This window comes from Coenobita brevimanus, chromosome 59 (genome assembly GCF_032717465.1).
Source record: "Coenobita brevimanus isolate Jiangsu-jjx chromosome 59, ASM3271746v2, whole genome shotgun sequence".
In the NCBI taxonomy this organism is placed as follows: Eukaryota; Metazoa; Arthropoda; class Malacostraca; order Decapoda; family Coenobitidae; genus Coenobita; species Coenobita brevimanus.
The window spans coordinates 10,426,862-10,435,944 of NC_137012.1; positions in this window are offsets into that span (position 1 = coordinate 10,426,862).

The window sequence follows — 9,083 nt, forward strand, 5'->3', positions numbered from 1 at the left end:
ATGGTAATTGTACAGGAGGTAATAATTATGATTTTGATGAGCTGAGAAGTGATGAGAGCACGAGGGAAAAGTTTCGGTGCGAATGTAGAAACAGGTTTCTAGTCCTGCAGACTTTGATGGAATCTGAAGACAATGATATTAATCAAATGTGGAGAGAGGTAAAAGAGGTTTTGCATGAGAGTGCTAAGGTTACTATTAAGAAAAAGGGAAAAAGAGAGAAGGAAAAAGTGGATGTCAGATGAAACATGGAATGTAATTCAGAAAAGGAAAGAAGCTAAGTTAAGAAGTGAAGAACAACATGTTGATGGCCAGGTAGTTGAAATACTTAGAGCAAAGTACTGGAGTTTACATTCTGAAGTAAAAAGGCTCGTTAGACGTGATAAGAGGAGACTATATGATGAAAAGGCGACAGAGACAGAAATTAAATTAAGTAAAAATGACGGTCAGAGCACAAGAGCAGCGTATCAGGCCATAAAGGAGTTAACTGGGACTGAAAAGAGAAGGAAGGAAATACCTGTACGAGATAGAAATGGTAATTTGATGACTAAAGATTTGGATATAAAAGGAAGATGGAAAGAGCACTTTGAATCTGTTCTAAATAGACCAATCCCAGCTGAAGAGGACATTTTGCCAGCCGAGAGAGATTTGCAGATAGCAACAGGGGATATAACTTTGGAAGAGGTAGCAAAATCTATAAAGGAGTTAGAGGATTTTAAGGCTCCAGGTGAGGATGGAATATTCCCTGAAATGCTTAAGGTGGAATATGACGAGTTGATGAATGCGCTTTTGAAACTTTTTAATGTGGCTTGGGATAATGGTGGAATTCCAGAAGAGTGGAAAAATGGAGTGATTATAAAAATACCAAAAAAGGGAGATTTAAGTGTGTGTGGCAATTGGAGGGGGATAACTTTGACACCTGTAGTTGCAAAAGTCTTTTCCAAAATCTTGTTGAACAGAATAGAGCCAAAAATTGATAAAATTTTAAGAGAAGAACAAGCGGGATTTAGAAAGGGTCGAGGTTGTAATGATCAGATTTTTATTGTAAGGCATCTAATGCAACAAGCTAATGAGATAAAAATGCCACTTAACATGTGTTTTGTGGATTTTGAAAAGGCGTTTGATAGTGTTTCACGTGGAGCTATGTTGAAAATTATGAGATTCTATGGTATACCAGAAAAGTTTGTAAATATTATTAGAAGCCTGCATGAAGGTACTTTTTGTAAGGTAATGGTGGGTGGTTCTTTGAGTGATCCATTTCAAGTTAGGTCAGGAGTGATTCAAGGAGGAGTCCTTTCGCCATTGTTGTTTGTTTTGGTTATGGATTATGTTATGAAAAAGGTTGTAAGCAGAACAGGTGCAGGAATTAACTGGAAAGAAAATAAGAAGCTGATGGATTTGGACTATGCTGATGATATTGTACTGATTTGCGGAAGTATTTACGAGATGCAGAGGGTGCTCGATTGTCTGGTGGAGGAAGGAGAAAAAGTGGGATTGGTAATAAATTGTGGAAAGACTGAAATGATTAATATGAACGTGGAGAACCAAATCGATTGTGTAATTGGGAATAATGTGGTGAAGAATGTAGATAACTTTAAATATCTGGGAACGATTGTATCATCTAATGGATCATTAAACAATGAAATTGAGGAGAGGATTAGACAGGCTTGGCGAGCTGTTGGAATGTTGAAATCTGTTTGGAATAATAATATGCTTTCGGTACATACTAAAGTGAAAATTTACAAGTCCATGGTTAGACCATTTTTAATTTACGGGCATGAGTCATGGTACAGTACAATTGCAACAGATCAGAAAGTATTAGGATTTGAGAATAAAATACTGAGAAAGATTCTTGGGGTAAAGTGGCAAGACAGAGTTACAAATGAAAGAGTAAGGGATATTACGAGAGTGGAACCAGTTAATGAATATGTGAGACTGTCTCGCTGGAAGTGGCTGGGGCACATATACAGAAAAGAAGGTTGTTTAATACAGGATGTGCCAGAGTGGATCGCTAGAGGAAGAAGAGGTAGAGGTAGGCCGAGGGAAACCTGATTGAGGACAATGAAAAAAGAAGTAGGAGAGGAGTGTTGGTGGGACCTGAAGGAGATGGCAAGAGACAAATATTGGTGGAGAGAGTTCATTGAGGCCCTATGCATCCCGTGGGGTGCCACAGGAAATTATATATATATATATATATATATATATATATATATATATATATATATATATATATATATATATTGAGCGCAAGAAGCACATAATGAGACTAGTGAAGAGGAAAAAGAAGGAGGTAAATGGTGATCTAGGAAGAAAAATGAATGCAAACTACTCTGAAAATAGGAAGTTATTCTGGAAAGAGGTGCGGAAATGTAGAATTGAAAGCCGAAAGAAATGTGATGGTGTGAAGGATGTAGGTGGTAGATTATTAACTCATGTGGATGAAGTAAGGACCAGATGGAATGAATATTTTGAAAGCCTGATGAATGGGAATAGAGCAGAGTGGCTGTAAACAAGATTGGTTTTGGGGGTGTGCGGAGAAGGAATACAGTGCCAGGAGACGTGGCAGTTGCACAGGTGAAGAGTGCTGTGAAGCGGCTGAAAAATGAGTAAGCAGCTGGAGTTGATGAGGTGTATGCAGAGATGCTTAAGTAAAGTGGAGAGAGTGGAATGAAGTGCTGTTGGAGATAAGAAGACATGGATGAGTGAAACTGTGCCTGCAGAGTGGAAAAAGGCTGTGATTGTACCCCTGTACAAAAATAAAGGTGAGCGAAGTAAGTGCAAGAATTACCGTGACATAAGTTTATTGAGTGTGGTAGGGAAGGTGTAGGGAAGAATTATTATAGAGAAAGTAAGAGTGATATCAGAAGCCCTAGTGAATGATGAACAGGGTGGCTTTAGGAGTGGCAGAGGATGTGTGGATCAAATATTTGTTGTGAGACAGATAGCATAGAAGGCTTGTGAGAAGGATCATAAGGTGTTTATGGCATTAATAGATCTGGAAAAAGCATACGGCAAAGTGGACAGAGAGGGATTGTGGAAAGTTTTGCGCATGTACGGTGTAGATGGTAAGCTGTTAGGTGCCATCAAGAGTTATTATAATGGTAGTGAGGCATGTGTAAGGGTTAATGGGCATCTACGTGAATGGTTCACGATCGGTGTGGGCGTGCGACAAGGTTGTGTGATTTCCCCATGGTTGTTCAATATATATATGGATGGTGTGCTGAGAGAAGTAAAAACACGAGTAATGGAGAGAGGGATGGCGTTGGTAATGAATGCTGATGGATGGAATATCTCAAATTTGTTGCATGTTGATGATGCAGTACTGCTTGCAAGTACCGGACAAGAACTTCGTAGGCTAGTGCAGTTTTGCTGATGTCTGTGTGTGTCGTGCCTTGAGCGTAAATGTAGAAAAGAGTAAAGTGATGGTTATTGAGAGAGAGAAGGTGACTCCCAGTGCAATGTTACAGTGAATGGAGAGAGACTGGAACTGGTGGGAGAGTTCAAGTACCTGGGTACAGTGATAGAAAAGAGAGGAAAATGTGCAAAAGAAGTGGAAAGTAGAGTGACACAAGGAAGAGGTGTAGCTGGTCCAATGAAGGCCTTGATAAGAAACAGAGGCCTGAGTGTTGCACCTGCACAAGGCTTACATTAAGGAGTGTTAGTGCCAACTTTAACATACGGATGTGAGACTATGGTGTGGCGTGAAAATGAAAAGTCAAGAGTAAGAGCAGTGGCGATGAGACTACTGAAGAATGTATGTGGAGTACAGAGGGTGGACAGGATACGAAATAACATGATTCGTGAAAGATATGGAGTGAGGAAGTCGGTGGACACGAGAATCGAAGATATTGTCCTGAGATGGTATGGTCATGTGGAGGGAATGGATAACAATAGAGTGGTGAAAACGGTATACCTGAGCGAATTTGAAGGAGGGAGGAGGCGAGGTAGGCCAAGGAGAAGGTGGAGAGATATGGTGGATGAGTGTGTGAGGAAGATAGGTTTGGAAGTCGGTGAGGCTAGGGAACTGACAAGATATCGAGCTGGCTGGATGAATGTTGTGGAGAGAAGTGCATGATCAGGGATTTGGCACCCCTTTTTAACGTGGCAGCTTTTGGATTGACTCAGTCGGATATGTGAAGCGACACAACGTGATGAATGTTATTGGCATATCCAATAGAGCCAGGATTCCGGGGGCTTGAGTGATGAGTGAATGCAAGCGTGGCCCATTGGATTGGGCAAATTTGGCCTGTCTGGACATTGCTACTCCTCACCCTGCCCTAGGGTGGGAAAAGGGGTCCGGATGATGATGATGATATATATATATATATATATATATATATATATATATATATATATATATATATATATATATGGAGCCTCTGTTATACAGTGGTAAAGTGTGCGTCTTCGTACACTGGAGAACGAGAGTTTGCGCCCTGCTAGGGTAGTAAACTTTGGGATCATTTTCCTGGCCACGTACTGCTTTGGGGGACAAAAGGGGTGCTGTGGTTGAACCAGTGTCGCAAACCATAAAGTATGCTTGCACCCACTCAGCTTGCACAGGCCGATTACACTTGGTTCACAGACTACACACACATTCAAAGCCACTCCAACACTAAAGTTAAACTTATAAGCACTTCTCACCCTACATGCAATCTGTGCCAGACAGCCTAAGCCACCTACTAGAGATCCATAGGGTGTATCGTCTCCACTTCAGTCGGGATAGGCTGGTCCTACAGTGGATACTCAAGCGGATGATATATATATATATATATATATATATATATATATATATATATATATATATATATATATATATATATATATATATATATATATATATATATATATATATATATATATATATATATATATATATATATATATATATATATATATATATATATATATATATATCCTGTCTTATAAACAGCTTTAGCTCAGGAAAACTTGTTCTAACCCACGTACAAATCATTAGGCGTGAACTGTCATAAATACGACGAAAAGTGCTGGGTTCTGTTGGTCCGGTGGGAAGTGAGTTTTTAACTCGTCAAGATAGGTCTTAAGTGCGTATGAATATGTCTTGGTTTTGTTCGGAAAATGAGTTTTATTAACCCTTTCATTAAATCGCTAAATAGTTTACTTTGGCTACCTACAGGCATTTTTATGAATCTAAGGGGAGGCCTCTTGTAGTGAAGGGATAACTGATGGCTAGATCTATCCTATTCTGTGTCAGGCTTTACAAAGAATCATATCCATTTACAGAACGAACAAGTATTTGAAAAAAAAACTCTACCTTTTTCTAAAGAGTACTTTGCTTTTCCAAGTTTTTGACAATAATGATCAGTCTTATTTGTTTGTAAAGTGTTTGGCGCTGACGAGGAGCCTACGCTTGGTAGCGCTGTGCATCCTGGGTGAAGCAGTTGTAGCGTCCATCCAGAAACTAATCTTCCTCATATTTTCTTTCACCTCTCCGTGTTAAGGACCCTGGTCCAACCCTGGTGAGGCGCTGTCTACTACAGAGGGATGCCTGATCCCTACACGGCGTACGAGTATGTATTGTAATCTACCTGTAGGACGGCCGCATAGAAGCAGCTGCTTACCTGTGGTCAAGTCTGCTCGGCCAGTGTTAAACAACAATAACAACAGCAACAACAGCAATTGAAGACAGTGTACACAAGCATTCTTATACACAACTTCATCTTAGGGAAGCTTATAAATGCTGCCCCAGTTTTAACAATCTCTCCCAGTAGTTTGAGAAAAAATGTTTTGTTGTTGCGGGAAAAACACACAAAACATTATATTTTACTGAAGAGGTTAAGAGGACGTACTGTAAATATGTACCATATAACCAAATATGTGGTAAATAGTGTGCGCCCCAAAAATGCGAGTTCATCAAATTTTCGGGTAAAGTTAATCTTGATTACGCCCAGCTGTAAATGCTTCGTTAATAGCAACAAAACAAGACGAAGAAAAAAAAAAAGGATGAAGAAAAAAGAAAGGAACAACTAAGGGGAAAAAATTAGTCCCATTTTATTCCTCTCGATGTGTGTCTGAAATGTTAATATTGTCCAGTACACCCTACGGTCCTTGAAGATTTGAAGTTAAGAAAAAACTTATACATTCTATGAAAGTACAGTGCATTTAGGGGTCGACGGCCAGCCCTAAATCACCTGATGTGGTTATACGTATAGCTAACATCTCTCTATGAAAACCATGCACAAAACGTGCTTGGTCATGCAAACATCTCGCAGGAAAAAAAAAAAAAAATGTGCTCTGGAAAGCCCTGTGCGAACAATTTTATGATAATACCGTGCCTGTTGCATTACCGGTGGTGAGGGAAAGGCAGTGTGGGTGTGAGGTCAAAGTAATATTCTCTCTCTCTCTCTCTCTCTCTCTCTCTTGTTTCTCAAGTTAGTTATTCTCCTCCAGTAACGTAATCATGGCAATATTATTGGTATTACGACTTATCTGCGATCGCCACTACCGCCTGTGTTTCCCGTCCAGGGCGCATCACATCCACTTCGGGTGGCCATTCTGCTGCGAGAGTTGGCTAAAGTGGTCAGTTCCGGGCAGATGGAGAAGAGTGTATTCTGTTAAACGAAATGAAAATGCTGTGATGAAAAGAATCTATGTATTGTGTTGTAGTGGCAGGCAAGCAAACGTCTATCGTGGTCTGGCAGGTCTACTATAAGCCGAGGACTAAAATACAAGCCTTGTTTTATGCTCTCAAGCCTCATTATACGGGTCTGGATAGGTAACTAATCAGTAGGGCTGTGAAACACCACTTTGGAATCAGAAGTGACTGTCCCCTATCCATTGCTTTGTGGCAGGATTGTGGAGTGTATAAATGTGTAAAGCTGTGCTGGGGTGATTGTGCTTGCAAGTGAGAAAACCACGTATTAGTAGCTGAGAGAACCTCGGCATCAGCAGAGTGCAAACATGTGAATCCTATGAAAGGACAGACCGACGAATCCTCTTAAATATTCACCCAGTGATGAGATTGCACAAAAATTAGGATGAATGGTAGACGAATAAACGATCGATCGTACCAACAGAACTCCTGATGAAGAAGAAAGAAAGAAAGAAACAACAGATGTGGAGAAAGCAATATGAAAAGATAATGCAAATACACCCAGAGAACCAGAATAATAGATGAACTTATGACCTTACAAGGTGTTTGGGCTGGATGATAAAGAGTAAAGAAATATACACGGAGAACAGAAAGGTACAACGGACAAAGACAATGAATCCTTATAAAGAAACTTGCCCTTAAGAATTCCTTGGGCACTTTGTACGATGCAGAAAATACACGCTGTGCATTCTCTCTGTTTGTCTCTCTGTCTCTCAATAAAATGTCTACCTGTCTATCGGAATATTTAATTTTAGAGACGAGAGAGAGAGAGAGAGAGAGAGAGTGTGTGTGTGTGTGTGTGTGTGTGTGTGTGTGTGTGTGTGTGTGTGTGTGTGTGTGTGTGTGTTTGTGTGTGTGTGTGTGTGTGTGTGTGTGTGTGTGTGTGTGTGTTCACTGACCTTTCATTTCTCTGCTTCCTGTCCATAGATATTGGTTGGCCTCGTCGGCTTAACATAAAAGATGGACATTGAAGGATGAAGGCTTGAACGGATGGAGAAAGAGATGAGGAGGAGAAGGTTTAGGAGAGACGGATGGAGGAGGGAAGGTTGGAGAAGAGGATGGAGGAAAGAAGGTTGGAGAGAATGACGCAGGAGAAAAGGATGGAGGAGAGAATGTTGGAGAGAAGGATGGGGAAGGCAAATGAGGCGATGGAGATATTGGAGAGAAAAACAAAAGCATTAATTTTGTTTTGTTGGTCGGAAGAACACTAGGGTAATGACCGATGAGGGACTTGGCTTGATTGGACAGAGAATATGAATGGACGAGAAGGAATGGAATTGAAGCCCGGAGAGGGGAGGAGAGGCATTGGGTAAGAGAAAATATAGAGGATAAGCATGGAAAATGGAATGATGTATAGAAGAATACTAAATGAGACTGGAAGAAATGGAGTGGATGAAAAACAGGAATAGGAAGAAGTACGGAAATTAAGCAGGTAGGGAGGAAAGACAGTGGAATACATAGGAGACACAATATAAGGATGGGATATATAATGAAGCAGAAGGGGCTGGATAGTGGAAAGGACGGAAACAAAGAACAATGATAAGTTTTCGAAACTGAACATTTTGGGTGGATAGTAGATAAAGAAAATAGATGGAGATGACGATGGGTAGAGTAAGTGATGGAAAAGATTAGTGAAGTGATGTGCTGAAAGGTACGGGTACGAAGAAAGAGGAGGAGTATGGGGGGAGAGGAGAAGGTGGGTAGTTTGAAAGATGAAAATAAGTTAAAATAATAAGCTGAAAGGAATGGAAAAGATGAAGAAGGCTGGAAGTAAAAACCGAACAAGCATGAGTTTTGAAAGGACGTAAAGTCAGATATGGACAATGGATGAAGAAGATGAAGATACAGGTAATGATGGATAGTGCGAAAACAATTGAATCTTGCTGAGAGTTATAAGCAAAAAGAAGGAGAAGTGATGATGGACAGAGCAAGTGGTAGAAAAAATAAGGAGCTGAAATACTTGAACACGATGAAGACGAAGAAGGGATGAGAGGAAGAACAAGTGAAAGGGAAAGAAGAGGGTGGAAGGGTGTTGGGAATTGTGTGGTTGGTCATGGATATTTTCCAACGCCAGATGGGCTTTGTTGTGATTCAATGCAGCGTGAGGCGAACAATGCGGCGCCTGGACCTGGGGAGACTTTGTGCCAGGTGAACCTCCTTCCCTGCCAGCACTCATACAGACACAGGCACACCACGTATTCCCTTTCCATATATACTCCTCTCCCCTCCTTCCAACACACACACACACACACACTCACTTCATATAAGCTACTCGTGCTTCTCTCTCCCCCTGTACCCTCGCTCCCCTCATTACACACTTCTCGCCTCACAAACATACTTCCCCTGCCCCCCCATACGCTCCACCCTCCCACACATAGAAATTTCCCATCGCCCCACATACATACGCTCCCCACCCCCCCTTCCGCCACACACTTTTTATACGTACAAAGTC